Here is a 17,053-nt window from a genome sequence, read left to right as displayed (position 1 = left end):
TTTGGCAGCAGACACACAACAGAGACGTGGAAAGGGATTTGGACTCCCTGCATACTATTTTCTTGTTACATGCACCAAGTCTGAGCAGAAGATAAAACCAGCTTTAACCCCACTTGCTCAGGTTTAAGGCTGTGGGAAGGACCCACCAGAAGCTGAGGCTAAAGCAAAATTTCAGTTCCTGCAGTGTTCCAGCTGTGAAAAATTCAAGCCAGTAACAAACACACCAGATTTACTTGGTTTGGGGTAAAAAAGCCCCTTTAGGCTCCCGCTCTCCAGGAGAAGTCACAGAGAAACCAAAGCAGCCCTGAGGACCAGAGCTGCCATGGGCAGGGAGACACAGAGAAGGGAGAGCCTGGGACTGGCACTGGAGTAGCCAGGGAGCTGCAGAAAGGACAGGATGGATGCCAAGAGATCAGGGAAGTTGTGAAAGGAATTCCTTGCCAAGAACCCTTCACCAAACTGCTCAGGGACACGGGAGTGCTCCAGCAGTGCAGACAATTCGGGAACGCTGTAGAGGCTCCAAGCAGACAAAGTTTGCTCACAGAGCAGGGCTGTGCCTGGCCAGACACACAATTCCACACAAAAGCAAGGCAATTCCCAGTTAATTATGGAATTGCACCTTTCTCCAGATCCCCACTGGCTCTAGCTACAACCTCACAAAACTTGTGCATTGATTTTGTGCCATTAAGGTATTAAAACCCCAAATCTCCTATTTTTGTTATTAGCCATACCTTGTCTGCTGTGCATCAGCTCCAGGCACTGGATTTATCAGTGTTCTCATTCTTCTACTGTTTTAATACCAGAAGAACCTTAAAACACAGTTCCCCTTTTCCCTCTTCAGCCTGCACAGCTGTCCATACCTATTTCACAGCTAGAATAAATAGACATTTGAGTTACTTGTTTCTGAGAACCTGCTGGAAATGAAACAAGGGTTTTACCAAGGAGTTTTCAAATATTAAGGACCAAATTACAAGCCACCAAAAGAGCACCAACTCTGCTACTCAGAGGGTGCTGGATGTTCTCCTGGGAAAAAGGTTCTCTCCAGTTAAAAAAATTCCATAAATATCTCATCGCCGAGGTTTAAAAAGCCCGGTAAGTACTTAAACGATGCAATCTCAGTCCTGTCTGCAGAACCACAACCACAAGTCGAATTGCTTCACACTGTTAAACCCAGATCTGTGCCTGGATATGGCACCTGTGAGGTCCCACCCACTGTCCACATATGCAGGGAGTGCCTAAAAGGCTTTTTTTCTGCCTTCCAGAGCATTTTCATCACCTCACAGGTGTGAAGAAGGTGCCCAGAACTCACACTTAATTTTCTCTTGCTACTTGTAAAAACCATCCTCCTGCTTCAGTCTTAGAGCGAGTTTTTTTCTGGGGCTGTTTGGAGCTCTTTGGTCCCAGGAACTCGTGATTTGTCTTTAGCAGGGGCCTCTCGAGTTCCTTCCCATCAACTGAAGCTGCACTGAAATGCCACCACATCCTAAATGTTCCAGAGATTTCCCTCCTCCACTGAACCACATCCACAACTGTAGAAAAGCAGACTCCACATTTAACCTAATACCACCCAGTTCGTCTTCATCTGCAGCAGAGACAAACAAAATGCTGCTAAACATCCAAACTTCCTAACATTTGAGTTTTACAAAACTCAGTTTAGGTTTTAAAAAGTGTTGATGGGTACTTTAAGAAGCTTCTCTCTTCGCTTCAAAGTAGCTCTTCAAAGCACAAACATATTCTTTCTTTGGAGGCACTCATGAATTTTTAAGTAGTTGGTATTTTGACTGCCATCCAGAACGGTGCTTTAATAACTGACCAACGTTATTAGGGCAAGTCTACACACAGCTAAGCAGGAAAGTTATGCCGAGCTCAAACCTTTCGTGTATTTAAAGCACATTAGCTCAATCTCATTAACTTCCTGTGTGAATGAGCTCGTTGAGAAGGCGACTTAAATCCAGCTGAATGAGAGGTTTAACAAAGGATCTCACAGCTTTCAAAAACTACAAGTTTGGTGAGTCAAGTTATTAACTGAGAGCTTAGTTAGGCTGTGATTCTAAACTAGAATAGCTGAAATCCGAGTGTTTCCAGCATCAGTCACCCTGAAAGGTGTTTGATCAAAACACTGCTGGCCAAGCAATTCCTACTCATCTTTCACCCCATTACTCCCATTTTCTTATTCCAAAAAGCAGCAGTTTAGCCCGAATTCTGTGCAGTGCATTTGCCACCCTCCCGGGGGACCCCACCAGTGGACAGGGATGAGAAAAGGACATGGGAGAATTAAATTCCAAAGAAGTGCAAGCAGAAGGTGGGAGATGGCAATTTCCAGCTCGTTATCTGTACACAGAGCAGCACAGCCCTGCTGGGAACTGACACCTGCAGAGCTCTCCAGACTCAGGAAAAATAAAAATTAAATCCTGTCTCACTGCTCGTTCACAGGAGCTCAGCACACCTCGCAGTGTATGGCACACAGTAATTTGATTTAGAATGCTATGGAGTCCTTACAGTCTCCCTGGGGAGACTTAATAATTTGGGCATTCTGATACCTCCCCGTTATTACGGATATTAATACACAGCTCGTTAAGCTCCTTCACGGCCCTCAAAGCAACCTGAGCTCACACTGGGTCCTTTCTCAGCCTGCTTTGTACTGGGACTTGGCACTTTGATGAAAGCTCCCTTCTTTCCAAGACTTTAATCACATTAAAACAAAGGTGGAGTTAGAGACTCATCTAGGAAAAATTCCATTTATTAAGTAAATCGAGGTAACATGCCAATTTTTCAGCTCTGGATGTGAAGCTCCTTCCCAAAGGCTGAGCATTACTGTGGCTCCTTTGGAAAGAGAACAGCTTGACTCCAGTAATCAATACAAACCTAGCAACTGATCCCACACTTGCAAAGTTTTACACTGAGTTATCTATTAGGCTTGTCTGGAAAGAAACACTTCACTTCCATTTAGCATAACTGATTAGGATGTGGAATTAATACAGAAACTAACTAAGATGCTGTACTTTTGCACTCAAGCTTTCTTAAAAATCTCTTTTACTACATAAATATATAATTTTTTCCCATGCAAAGTTTATGGATAAACATAAAAGAGCAAATACTTTTGAAATAGCAAATATCTCTTTTTACAGTGATGGCAATTTTAAAATAAGAAATTAAATCCTCAAATCCTTAAATCCTTTAAGATACAGCAAGTTAGTTATTAACACCTGCAAACACAAGTTTTTAAATTTCTTATTTCATACTGCTGGCAACAATTCAGTTGAATTTTTGCAATCATCCCCACCAGGCTGTGAATCCCAAGGCAAACCTGCACCAAGCTCTCGGAGGCAGCTCCTGCAGTCGAGGGCACAGCAGCCTGGAGGATGCAGACATTCATCCCCCAGGAGCACTTTTACCCTCTTTTTATACTTCCCCATTGTGTAACTGCTCCGTGCCCAGTCCCAGCCCACGGTTACACGAGGCGGGGCAGGAGGCAGCCCTGGACACTCTGGCTACTCCCCGGTTACTCCCCCCTTACTCCACGCCTCCGCCGGGCTTACGCAAAGCAGCCCGGCCTGGGAGCTTCAGCTTGGCCACAAACTCCAGAGAATACTCACAGGGAGAACACCCAGCCAGAGCCCTCCAAACACAACTGGCACAAATATTTACATGCCTGGCTGCAGCAGCTGGAATCAGGATGGGGCTTTTCTCCGAGTGTTTTTCCATGAGCCTCCCTTGTGCAACTTGCACAGGCATGTTTTTATCAGCAACTGGACACATTTTCCAGAGGTCCCAGATCATAGAGGTCTTTCCCTAAAACAAAGGTCAGTGATCCACAACCTCACTGAGAACTGAAACACACCAGGAGTCATGCTGGGCTTATCCACTTCCCCCATGGAAAACGCTGAGTAACAATGATGGGCACAGGGCAAAGTGAGATGGAAAAGGGACACAGGAGAAGAAGTGAAAGACTTGAAACAACAACAAAGCCAACAAGAAATAAATAAAGGGTTACCAAGCACTGGAACAGGCTGCCCTGGGAAGTGGGTGAGTCCCTGTCCCTGGAGGTGTATAAAAGCCATGGAGATGTAGCATGCAGGGCGTGGTTTAGTGGCGGACATGGCAGTGCTGGCTTAATGGTTGGACCTGATCTTGAAGGTCTTTTCAAACCAAAACAATTCTAGGATTCTAGAATTGCTTCCTATGGATCTCCTCTCTCCTTGCCCCACTCCTCTTCTGTGGGAGCACAGCGCTGCCTAAGGCTGCCCTTACACTCCCGAACATCACTTTGTAACTTGTCACATCACAGCCCTGCCTCCAGCTGCCACCGAGTTACTCATCCCCATCTTCCCTTTCCAAAGGATTAACGAGACCCATCACCCTACAACTGATACTGAAGCCATAACCAGAACAGGCCACCACAAAGCAGCACCCCGGGAGCAGCTTCTGCCCCAGTTTACCAGCACCAACTCCACCCCTTGCACCCAACTGAGACCGGGCCAAGAGTGCGGAGCTCAAGGGCACAAGGATGAGCTCACTGTACCTGAAATGCCCTTTTTATACCCCAGTGTGTGCAGGCAGGGACAGGCTGCCAGTGCTGTCCAGTCCCCCTGGCTCCATCCACCTCCCCAAGTCCATCCAGCCCCCCCGGTTCCATCCAGAACCCCCCGGCAGCCTCGCACAAGTCACAGCCGGAACCGCCGCCCACTGGCCCGGGCTGGATGTGCTCGGTCCCGCAGCGAGAAGCTGAGCAGGGCAGGGTTAACTGAGAGCTGACGTCTTTCCCGTGCAAGGCTCCTTATTCATCCCTCGCTCAGATCCACGGAAGCGATCCAAGGATCTCCAGCGATTCCTTTGAGCAGTGCGCGCACAAACCCACAGCATGTTCCAGCCTTTAATCCCCGCTGCAAGGAGATAATGAAAAGGTTCCCCCTCCGTTCGCTCCTTTTCCAAGTATTAGAGCCTTTCCTTTCCTCCTTCCTTCTGAATTCCAAATGTTTTCACAAACAGAAATATCTTAACTTCAACGTAAAGAAATCTTAGAGCCCATAACACAAACATCACCAAACCTTAAGACCACAGAAGACCAACTGCTGTACCCAGACTGGCTGAAGAGCACTCATCTCTAACACTTTTTAAGAAATTGTTTTAGATTCAAGACATTTGATGTGTTCACAGGGAGCTACAGGACAGAGTGATCAATGGCAAGAGGAAAACTTTAGGTTTTGAAAGAAGTAAGCCATCTGCTTTTTTACTCCAATGCCTAACTATTGTTTAATCCCAACTATTTTTTAATAGTTGGATTAAATAATGCCAGTGACTCAAATACTTCTTGCCCTGAATATCTTAGTTCAAAGTATAATTGAGTTCAGTGCAATTAAAATTCTAAAGTATGCAATCAAAGACTTGTCTATTTACCTTGCAATTAAAACTAATCGCTCCAAAATTCACCACCAGTGAGTGGAGAATTTCATCATTCGAACAGTTTATTTCTGATTACTCTGCATTTACACTAAATCCAAATAAATCACCTGCTAATGTGGGTACCTCCACTTCAATCCCAGCTGCCACGATTGATGTCGGGAGAGATCCAAGCGTGGGTTGTTGGGTTACAATTCCCTGCATCGAACAGGGACTGGAATCACTGTGACACTCCAGGAGAATACTAATTCGAAATGAAACTCCACTCTCTCAAGCACTGGAATATTTCACAGTGCAGCTTCAAGTTCCAAACTGAACTTGTGTGGAAGCCAGGCGGGAATAACCAGCTGGGAGCTGTGTGTGGCTGCACTTTATTGTGGGAGGGGAATCAGAGCAGAGCATTTGTCTCGCTCGCTTCAGCCTGGGGAGCTTGGTCATGATGGTCCGACACAGCTACTCATCATTTTTATTACCTGCTTAATGTCTGAAATGCAAACTGGTGGAAGCATTTCTACGGCTTGGAAATGTTACTCCTAGGAGGAGTTCACTTTGATTATTACAAGAAAACCCAATTTTCTGCCTTATTCTCAGACACCTCAGTGTTCAGTCTAAGGATTGAACCAACACTTCCGAGTGCTCCAGCCAAATTCTGTTTGGGCTTGGACACACATGAGTAAACTACTGACAATGTTCTGAGTTGAAATATTTATTCAGAGGATTTATTCTGTGCAGTTTTGCAGCACTCAGGCAGGATAAAATCCTTCTCTGAAGTTCCCTACACATGGGTGGCACACAATGGTTATGGTCCCATCACCAAAACCACAATAATGCAACACCTGGTAAGCAATCCCCTCTTGAACCTTCAGTAAGAACACAAAAAACACTCAAAAGGAAGAGGGATGCAGTCACTCAGTGCCAGCAGTGCTCAGGGAGAGGCACAGCTTCCCTGCAAGAACATCCTGTTTCACCCAGAAGTTGAGGTGGAGGAGGCCTCCTTTCTGACAGTTCAATGAGCCCCCTCACTACATCTCTGTAGCCATCTCCTAATTTAAGTATTCTTCTTCCCAAAGCCACAGCAAATATGTGATCTTTTAGATCAGCTTATTTAATCAGCAGCCTCCCATGAACATCCTCACATATAACACAGCAAACAGAAAATAGCTTCACACACAAGTCTAATAAATAGATCCACTTCCACCCACAAGTGGGAACAGCAGAAAGCCTCAGCTATTAAGTTTGATCTTAGAGTGATGTTTATAAATTCACTGAATTATGAATTCCTTGAAAAAGCAGTTACCAGAAGATCTGCTGTAATATGAAAACATGTACTGCTCTTCCCCACTACTGACTCAAATCGACACCAAGAATTACTGGAATTGCTCTGAAAGCTTCCCAGGTAATTCAGGGAGCAATGCCCAGTCCTGGCTCCTGCTCAGGCTGTACCTGGCTGAACCCATAAATCCCTCTCTCCTAGAAAAAGGACACCTTGGGGCAATTCATGGCCAATGAACCCCACATTTCCAACAGGACAATGCAATACTTTGTGGCCAAAATTCTGTTCTTAAATCCCTAACTCATCTACAGCCTATATTATCAAAGTATTAGAACTCTTCCTACAACAGTGTATTTTTAAACACATGTAAGAAGAACTCAGGATCTGAGGTGTACATCAAAGCAGACACAGAGTTCTGTGTAAAAAGGTAATTACAAGATGGAAGTGCCTTTAAGAACACCCATGGCTGACTTCTGGGCAAGAAATAAGGGATCATTGTCAAGAAAGAACAACAAAAGAATAGTGAAGCCAAAGCCCTGCACTGCACAGGCACAAATCAAAACACTTCCAAAATTCCCAGAGAAGGAATGAGCTTTTTGGGACCTGTTACTCTATTCACCCTGCTCATAAACTAAATCAGACTCCTTTGCTGGTGCTCCAGGTATTCCTGCAATTAAAGGCAAAAGCTCAAATCCTTTGTCTTCGAAGGAAAGACAGAGGCAAAGCCTGGGCAACAGAGCAGGGTAGAGGTAGCAGAACCTTAACGTGTCATTACCTTTATGTATTCCCAGATTACTCTTAACACATCATTACCTTCATGTATTCCCAGACTACCCTGAACACATCATTACCTTCATGTATTCCCGGAATCCCCACCCCTGAAGTGCCCAAGGCCAGGGCTTGGAGCAGCCTGGGATAGTGGGAGATGCACGGGCTTTGAGGTCTCTCCCGCCCCAACCCATTCCATGCCCAGGAAAACATGGCCAAATTTGACACACCAGTTACCAGTTAGCTTGCACACTTATATTTTAGCTTTCTCTCCCTGTTTTTGTGACTGTTAATAATTTCAAAAGGGTGGGCTAAACTCTTGTACAGAAAAATCCAGCAGGCTGTGCAAAGAACATGGGAAGTCCCACCCTTTAGCCAGAGCTGCTGTTACTTTAATTTTCTAAAGGCAAAATTCTTCTATGCCAAATCATTCGTTTATAGTTTTTCACTCAATATATCATTTGCTTGGATGTCTAAAAATCACCCCACATTACACAGTGAGCAGCCAGGCTGAAAACTCCAGCAGCAAGACTAAATGCTTTAAAAACTGGAGGGGGGAAAGAGCAGCTATCCATAGTTTTGGTCAGTGATCCTGGGATCTCGTTCACAGCTCAGTAATTCATGGCCCAACGGCTTCGGCAGCCACAACTCCTCCTCCCACCAATCTCAACCTCCTGCATCCGAAATGAAAAGAGCCCTTTTAATTTTCAAAGCATGGCCACAAGTCAATCTCAACTTAGCACACTTTCTAATTTTCTTTTTAATTATCCAGTTGGGAGAGTGATGCCCTTCTTGCTTAGTGACCTTTCACTCCGTTGAGATTACTTCAAAATCTTTCCTGGGAATAATCAGTGAATTTACACCACTTCCAGAGGAAAGGTTCCAAGGCTCCCAAGGCTGAGGGGCAGAGCCACCCTGACTGCATCTGCAGGAATCTCTGCTGGGCTCCCAGGACAGGATCCTCTGGCTCCAGGATTGCAGGAGTGCAATCCCAGCATGGCTGCTCCGACCCCTTCCGCGGGGTTTGGATGTCCTGACCTGGAGCCAAACCCAGAGCAGCAAGAGAAGTTTCCTGCTGGAGCTGGCACAAGGCAGGGCACAGGCAGAGCATCTCTCAGTGCCACAGAGCAAGAACAGATGCCATTATTGACTGTATTAGCAACAATAAATGTGATATTCTCACCAATAACTGGTGCCCACCTGTTTGCCCCAGGAGCTTTGGTCACCAAGCACAGCTTGGTTTCCCACAGCCACTGGGGAAAAATTAAATCATTATTGTCATTAATGATGCTTAAGCCAAACCAGCATTCCTTACTCCCTTCCCACACACCAAACAACTGTAAGCAGCCCTGGGTTTGATTCCCACACGTTAAGCCAACCAATTACTAATTTATTAATTTCACAACAAGCCTGACAGTGTTTCAGTGTTCAGCCAGCTCTGCTGGGTGACTCCCCTGCTGCTGCTTCAGGCAGGCTCAGGTGAAAGCAGCTCCTGCCCAGCCACCAGCATTGACCTCCTCAGAAATGTGCATTTATTGGTCCCTCCACCCTCTGAATCCATGGGGACAGTCCAAGGGGACAGGACTTGCTGGAGCCCAGCTGCCACCTCACCCCTGTGTCACACACCACGTCACCAGGCAGAGACCAGGGATGTCATCTAGTGGAGTGGCTTTGAAGATTTCCCTCCCTGTGTTAAGCAGGTAATTAAGAATGTATTAAATAGAAATGAATGCATTAAATATCCCCACAAGCAACAGAACCAGTAAGGGAGGTTAACTGGCTTCTCCAGGTGAAGGGACAGAAATGGAACAGGCAGTTTAACACCCAACTGGCTGCTCAGGTAAAGCACAAAGAATTATAACATCTTCAGAGTTCACACTACTTAGAATAATATTTAAACCAACTATACGTTATTGAAGAAAACTTCTTGGTTTTGGGAAGATTTTTATAAAAAGTACTTTGGCAAAATTTAGTAAAAGAAACCTCTATTTACCTTCAGTAAACCTCTTTGTGATTTCTGCCAGTAAACCAATCCTTTTTTAACCAATATACTGTGGGTTTAATATTGTGCCTTAATGGCTGCTTCATCTTCAGGGCTCTTTAGCAGATGTGTTTCAGCACTGCTTTTAACAGAATAATCTCAATTATTCTTATTTAATTGGCTTCAGATAAATGCAAGACTTCTTAGCTGCTGCTATTTGAAGGAACAGCACTTCAGCACACATTTTGCCCTTTGAATAATTAGGAGAAAAAAACAATGCAGATGGAGTATACCTAAGTGAGCTCCAAAACTGGGCTAATGCTGATCACAAAATCTTTACCAAAACCCAACAGCCAGGGAGGGGAGCTCAGACTGCACTGTGGCTTCAGGCTCATTTATACCGAGAAATTGAATAGAAGGTTTAATTGACAGCTTTGCTTGGTTCTATTGTGTCTGATTAGGCATCTCCATGAAAAGCATTAACTGTGTTTGATCCCCTCCAAAGCAGAGCAGCTCATTAGCAGGGGATGTTTACAGGACCAGCAGCTCTTCCCCTGCTGCAGGAGGGGTTTTCAGAGCGTGTTTTTATGAGGAGGATCATGACTCCAAAGGAGCCCAGCCTTCCATCCTTTGCCTTTCCTGGTATTTGCCAACAGGACAGATGGACAAGGAAAACATCTGACAGGACCACAACAAACCTCCAAGACTTGGGTATTAAAAAAACCCCCAAATCCTCTCCCTCATCCATCTTTTTTTTTTTTTCTTTAGCTTTAAAAGCATCTATCAGTGAGCTGAAATAATTACAAATAGCAAGTGTCCAACAGGCTGAATAAACCAGACCAGAGCCCTGTGAAATTATATTGGTAATAATGACTCTGCTCAGCATAACCTCACAAAATTCCACACACAAAATTAAATGGCACCCATGCAAATACATCCAATACCAGCAAATTACTGGTAATTGTTATTGTTCCCAGAGATGAAAGGACACAGAGCAGTATGAGAGTACAGCAATTATTTCCTGCACTCTGAGCAGCCTATGAACAGGGACCTGCAGCTTCAATTTCTTTCTTGTCAGTCTCAATCCAAATTATTCTTTAGGTTTAGTCTTAATACAACAAAATGCCCATCAGGAAACCATGATCTGCCAGCTTTTATCAAAACCCCCAGTCTGTTAAAATATGACCAGCAAATGCTACTTGCATCAGGGTTGCCTTTCAGAAACAATTAATTCTGCACCAAAAAAGTGAAAAAAAGAAGGGAAAAAAAAGCTGCTGTAACCTGTGAAGAGCTGGTTCTTTAGAGCTTGCAAAAACAAGGATATGTTTCCTTTGCTTGGGTATGGTGGGGGTCTGGATACAGGATTGTCCACACAAAGGACAAGTAATAAACACAGCAAAATTAGTTTTTTCCTGTCACAGGGATTTGAAGATTCCATAAAAATTCAAACCTTCCCACAGCAGAGTCCACTGAGCGCTATTAGTTCTGAGACTCTGAGCTCATTTCAATCAGCACACAAAAGCAAAGGTTGCTAACTTTGCAGTGCAGCACTTTATTTCTCTTCCAAGCTCCTAAATAAAAAGTGAAAGTCATGACATGGAGTCACGTGCCCGTTTTATGAGAACCTCTCCATGACCTTCAGTGCTGCTAAGAACATTTACATACAATTCCCTTTAAAAGCACAACACAGCAGCACCTGAGCTGAGCTTCAGCATGAAATTCAAGACACTCCAGATAAGTGATAACAGCATTAAGGGCAGAAAAATAGGAAACCCTTCAGATGGTGGCTTCTGGGCTAGAAAACAGGGTGCTCAGCAAAGCTGGGCTTAGTGGTCAAAGACTTCAGCATTTCCTTGCCATTGCTAGCAGAGATCCACAGGACTTCCAAAGGGCTGGGAGCCTGGGATAAATTCACATTAACTACCCCAGCACATAAACACAGCCAAGTGCATTAGTGTTCAAGGCATTTTCCTATTAAAGCTGCACTTTGTTGTGTTAACTTTTACAATCTCACAAGTGGGTAACAGCCAGCAAACCACTAAAATCGACATTAATGCCCTGGGCTGCCATTTCACGGCCATGCAAAACAGGAGTAAAGCCAATTAAAATGTGTCGCTCCATTGAGAGCCCGAACTGTTCAAAGCTCACACCCGAGGTTAATGCCCATGAATGTCAGTGCATGAGCCCCTCTGAAATTGCTTTTCACTTTCTTTCCCACCACCCTGCATTCCCAAAATACTTCAGCCAACTGCTGGAATGGCACGAGCCCTGCAACAGTTCGATTTAAATATAAATTCAGACAACAAACTGGGAGACATGGGGCCATTCAAAATCAAATTCACAATCAGTTTGGGTGACTCACATTTCCAAACAGTCGAAACTAAAAAATGGTGAGTCAATCCCTCCTTCACCATCGTACTCATCTGAGGCCCATTCTTCGAGCAGTTTTACTCTAAAGTGAGCATGAAGTGGGTGACAAATCCAAACAGTCTCTTTTACCAGGAAGGGCACACGCTGGTTTAACCCAAACACGCAGAAACCAGGCCAGTTGTTGTTTTCAGAGCACACAGAGCTTGGAAAGCTCAGATACTCCCAGGTACTGTGGGACAACCCAGCTCCTCCACCACAACAACTGGACTCCTCTGCTCCTAAAAACACAACTAGCAGACAAAGCTTGTTTTCTCAGGCACTTTGCTGACGCAAATCCAAGATCAAAACATTCCTGTTTCAGAGGACAGAGATATATCAGCCTCCAAAATAGGCTTCTAAAATCCAGCCATGCCATGCCCCCAAGGTGCCTCTTAAAAACACACATCCATTTATTAGTGCTTAGTAACGTAGGTTTTGGGGGAAGAATAAAATATTCTGCTTGCCTGAATGTGTTGAGAAGGAACTCTGGAAATTCCCTTTCAACGAAATAGGATAAAGTTTATTCTCTCTTGAAGCTGCTATTTAAAAGTAATATTAAAATGAAATAAATAAAAGGCAGACACTTGGATGTTAAGTGCATTCCCTGCCCCAGTCCCCTCCTTAACCAGCACTTGCACCTTCTGGCCTGAGAACTGAGACACGGGGAGACTCAGATAATTGAATTTCTAATTTTAAACTCATTAAAATACTAGTTTTACAGTTACCTCGAGCCCAGCCATTCCTCAGCAAACAATCAAACGGAGCTGTGGAATGGGAACACAGAGCATTTCAATGCACCCCCAGCACACAGCAGGGAGACACCCAACCCGCTGCTTGGGCACAGCCTGCTGGCCAAGTCATCCTTGCCAAAAACCATCCCGGGAGCTCTCAAAGCCCCGGGGCCACGGCAGTGCCAAAGGAAGAGTCACAGCTCCCAGGCAAGGGTGACTTGCAGCAGACGGGGCTGATGACAACACCGGGGACCACAAAAGCCACACTGAGCTCCTGGTGCCCCTGCAGAGACAGCCCCGGGAGCCGCGGCCATCGCCGGGCACGTGGCGTTCCTGATGCCACACACGTTCCCAGTGCTTGGCCAAGATTAACGCGAGTGGAAGGGATGAAATTACAAAAGGAGACTTCTGAGCTACAAGTCCAGCTCTCCCTCCTCCTCTCTTTCCCCACCAAGTGCCAGCGATGTCTCAACACCCCAACCGCCTTTCCAAGGAAGTAGCTCCGCTCCTTTCCGGGCCAAATTGCCATGGCAAGAAATCCCCATGTAGATTCATCTCCAACAGAAAACATTCACACAGCAAACATTTCCTTCCCACAACCTGAAAACAGCCAAATATCATCAGATTTCTTTCCTGCCATCAAAGAAATCCCATCCTGAGACAGCTCATAACAACTAAAAACATCTGTCCATAAAGCAAATGTGCTCCCAAGTACTGACAGAAATATTTAGTGCACCCCACGAAGCTGGCAGTGCCTGAACACACTTCACCCCCGGGAAGGCTGGAGAACACAGCAAGAACTTTCATTTATAATGATTTCTTTTACTCCTGCCTTCACTACATCAGGATGCTTGTCTCTTACTCATCCTGACTGTCAATATTGTCTTCCTTCAGCTTTTAAGTAAAATAACCCTCATGGTAACTGTTGTCAGGCCATGTCATGGCCACGGAGGCCTCATAAATAACACTTGATATAAACAGATTTTCCAGCAATATATAAACCATCAGCTCCGATGGAAGTAGAAGGGTTGTGTGCAGCCATCTGCATTTTCTCCTGGAAGGATAAACACATAAAGAAGTGTTTGGAAGCAAAATAAATCTCTTAAACAAATGGCCCTACAGAAACTTCTGTGGCTTGAGATTTCTTACGTGGCTCACACAAAGACGTTGACAGGAGCAGCAACAGCAGAAGATCTTCTCAGGAAGGAATTCCTCCCTGTGAGGGTGCTGAGGACCTGACACAGGGTGCCCAGAGAAGCTGTGGCTGCCCCTGGATCCCTGGCAGTGTCCAAGGTCAGGCTGGACACTGGGGCTTGGAGCAGCCTGGGACAGTGGAAAGTCCCTGTCCATGGCAGGTGTGGCACTGGGTGGGCTTTGAGGTCCCTTCCCACCCAGACAATTCCAGGATTCCATCACCTTCCTACTGACACCAGTTCACGGTGGGAACAGCTCCCGGGGGTGCCAGCTGCCTTCCTCAGGATCAGGAGAGATTTAATCGCTGCAGTTCAGACCAGTCAGGAGAGCAGCTAAGCAGCCACTTCTGGAAGAATCCATACCGACAATACCTGGGGTTTCACCCATTTTCTTTTCAATGGTCTCCAATCAACTACCACAACACAACAAAGCCACTGTCACAGCCCCCCCCCCGGGGCACTCCACCAGGCTGAGGAAGTTGGCCACACCAGGAAGACATAAATTCCCAAACACACTGACAGAATGAAAGATAAAACACTCGGTTTAATTTAAAAACATTTGAAATAGTAACTGCATTAAAAATGCAGCATTTTTTACAGGTTCTTCTTAATAAATGTGAGGGAAATCCACAGTCAATGTTTTCTGTTAGGAAAAATCCAAACCTCAAACACTGCCATTATCTCAAGCTTCTCCGGAAGAAGTCTCCAACCAAGTAATAGCAACAAAAAAATGATCTATTTCTCCACTGGATTTCAACTGTTAGACGACCTTATGAGACACAAATTCTCATATTAGCAAGGTTTAAATACACTCACACACCACCCAATATGGATTTAGGGTATGGATTCAGGTCTGCCTGGGCTTAGGGAAGGCACAGAGCACAAAAATTCCCCGAACAGATGTGGCTGCCACAGAAACACAAGGTTTTGTGGGCTAACCCCTGACTGAGCTGACATGCCCCCAGGGGACACTGCCAGGGGGTGAGGGACGGAAGCTGCTTCAGTTGCTGCTGTCACCCAAGGAAATACCGATTAGCCTGCAGCCCAAATCCTCCCGCTGTGTGAGGAGCTGCTTTTCCTTCCCATTTGTTTTCAAGCTGAAAATGCTGAAGAAGCAACAGGCCTGTGCTCTGAGAACCTGATTCCCATCCTGTTCCTTCCATCTGCTGAGAGCCGTGTGTTTCCAGAGACTTCAGCAAGCTAAGCCTGGCTCAGGGCAGGGCTTACAGCCCAATGACAGCACTGGGATGCTCTTAAAGCATTCGAGTTCGGCCTGTTAAGCCACAGCAGGAGCACAACCCTCTCTTGAGAACCCCAGCGTGACCTCCTCTTGTCCCCAGGGCACTGACAAGACATTTTCAAGTCATCTTAGCATCTTGACTAAGCCAAAGGCTTGTTTAAAACCATGATAAAAATCTCAGGGCTTGTTTAACCTCCTTGCTAGCCCAAGGTTGAATTTGTTTCAGTGCATCTCCATGTTAATACTGCTTTAATTTCAAGCTATCTGGATCATGATTTCGAGCCAGGAGTAGGGGTGCAAGAGCTCATCAACTAATCCAATTGTTCCACATATCTCAAGGATTATTTTCCAGTTCACTAACCTGAGCTACTTGTTGCAATAATCCTTTATCTACACTGAAATCAACTGAAGACCAAGGTGTGCAGTTAAGCCTGGCTCTGGCACTGTGCAGCCCATCACTCCAGCATTTGTTCTGCTTCTCCACTTCGTTTTACAGCCTGCATCAAACTCCACCTGCCAGGAAAAACACTACCCAAACCAGCTCTTTCTTTAAGCTTAAACTGGGTAATTTAAAGCCTGCTCAAGCCTGGCAGCACTACACTGCAGTGAGGGCACACAGACATATTAAGCTCCCAGTGAATACGGAGCATTTGGTGTTTTTATTGAAAATTAAAGCTAATCAGCAACAGGGAGCCTAGCATTTACCCGTCATTGAACTCACACCAACAGCCAGCTGCATGTGGGAAATGACAAGGCAGAAAAAAATAACAGGCCAGGTCTTTACCTTGTCTTAAACACCTCGAGGGATTCCCCTTCCCTGCCAGAATCTTCCACCGGCTCTGCTGCTGCCTTTGGGGTCAGCCCAGCCGGCACTCACCTGGCCAGGAGAGCCCCAAACTGCCTCAAGGGCTGCTCTTCCCTGCCTTCAAAATGACAACGACGGCTCCAAAATGAAGGGATGGGAATAAAACTGTAAAGCCTCTGCCTCATTCCCCGCTTTTATGGAAAAAAGGCAAAAGCCACTAATAACAGGAATATATGATAGTGGTTAGTCCTTATTCTAGGAAACCTAATAGGCTCACAAGCTTTGTTCGGGCATTTTTCTGGGCTACCTACATCACTTCTTCCTACCCAAAACATACCCTAAAACAAAAGAAAACCACACACGATATCGAATAGAGCCTGCAAGTTAAAACCAGAAAACCGAAATATTTACTGCCTCGAGGTGCACTGAAAAGGAAAAGAAAAGACGAATAAATAATTTTAAAATGAGAGAAAAAAAGGCTTTAAAGCATATCACGAGAACGGGATCAGGGAAGAGCGAGGCCACCCCTTCAGGACCAGGGGAGAATTAACCTGCATTTCTCCATCCCATCTGCAAGCTTACGGCTCTGCCACCCATTTTGTTTCAGATTAAAAGAAAAAAAATAAATTAAAAAATAATCATGACCTCAGCGGCACAGAGAGACGACCCCACCCGGGGATCGATGCCCGCTCAGTCCTGCTCTCCGCGCAGGTGACCCCGCCGCAGGTGCCGACCCGGGCATCTCCCGAGCCCCTTCCCCATGCCCCGCACACCATGCCGAGCCCGAAAACGCCGGCGCGGAGCACAGGGAAAGGTTTATTTAACCCGCAAATGCGAAAGAAAAAGGAGAGGAGGAGCGGAGAGGTGCGGACGGCGCGGGAGCCGCGCGGCCAAGGTGAACCGCGGCCGGCTATCATGGTGGAAGGTGCGGGGAGCCGCGACCCTCCGGCCCGCGGCAGCGAGGGGCGAGCCGCGGGTGTGCGGGGCCGGCGCGGAGCTGACAGCGGGCGGGAGGCTCAGGGGAAAGGGCAGAAGGGAGAGCGCGGCGGGGAGAACGCTGAGGGGAGAGCGCGGCGGAGAAGCGCCGCGGGGCTGCTGCCTCAGGGCGGGCGGCGGCGGGAGCAGGACGGGGAGGACGAGCTCACCTGCCATGGCGGGCTGAGGGCGGCAATGGCGCTGGGGGCTGCGGATCCGTTCCCCTCGGTCTCCACGGCGAGTACGGCGGGGCCGGGCGGCCCCGGCAGGCAGAGCAC

General features: G+C 46.3%; 1 protein-coding gene across 2 annotated transcripts in view; it reads right to left on the bottom strand.

The window, feature by feature from the left end:
* SLC23A2 (solute carrier family 23 member 2) overlaps positions 1-17,051 on the bottom strand; it is a 46,353-nt gene extending 29,302 nt beyond the window's left edge. The window contains exon 1 of one of the 2 annotated variants that reach the window (XM_014892104.2): positions 16,946-17,051. The gene's annotated coding sequence lies outside the window, so the exon portion shown is untranslated. Of the gene's footprint in view, positions 1-3,307; positions 3,364-16,945 lie in introns of those variants that run through there. The other variant, XM_014892105.2, reaches the window with a different exon arrangement.
* Between the last annotated feature and the right edge of the window lie 2 nt (positions 17,052-17,053).

Source organism: Sturnus vulgaris, chromosome 28 (genome assembly GCF_052056855.1).
Source record: "Sturnus vulgaris isolate bStuVul1 chromosome 28, bStuVul1.hap1, whole genome shotgun sequence".
In the NCBI taxonomy this organism is placed as follows: Eukaryota; Metazoa; Chordata; class Aves; order Passeriformes; family Sturnidae; genus Sturnus; species Sturnus vulgaris.
The sequence above is the reverse complement of the archived record's forward strand: the minus strand, read 5'-3'. Positions and strand labels throughout refer to the sequence as shown.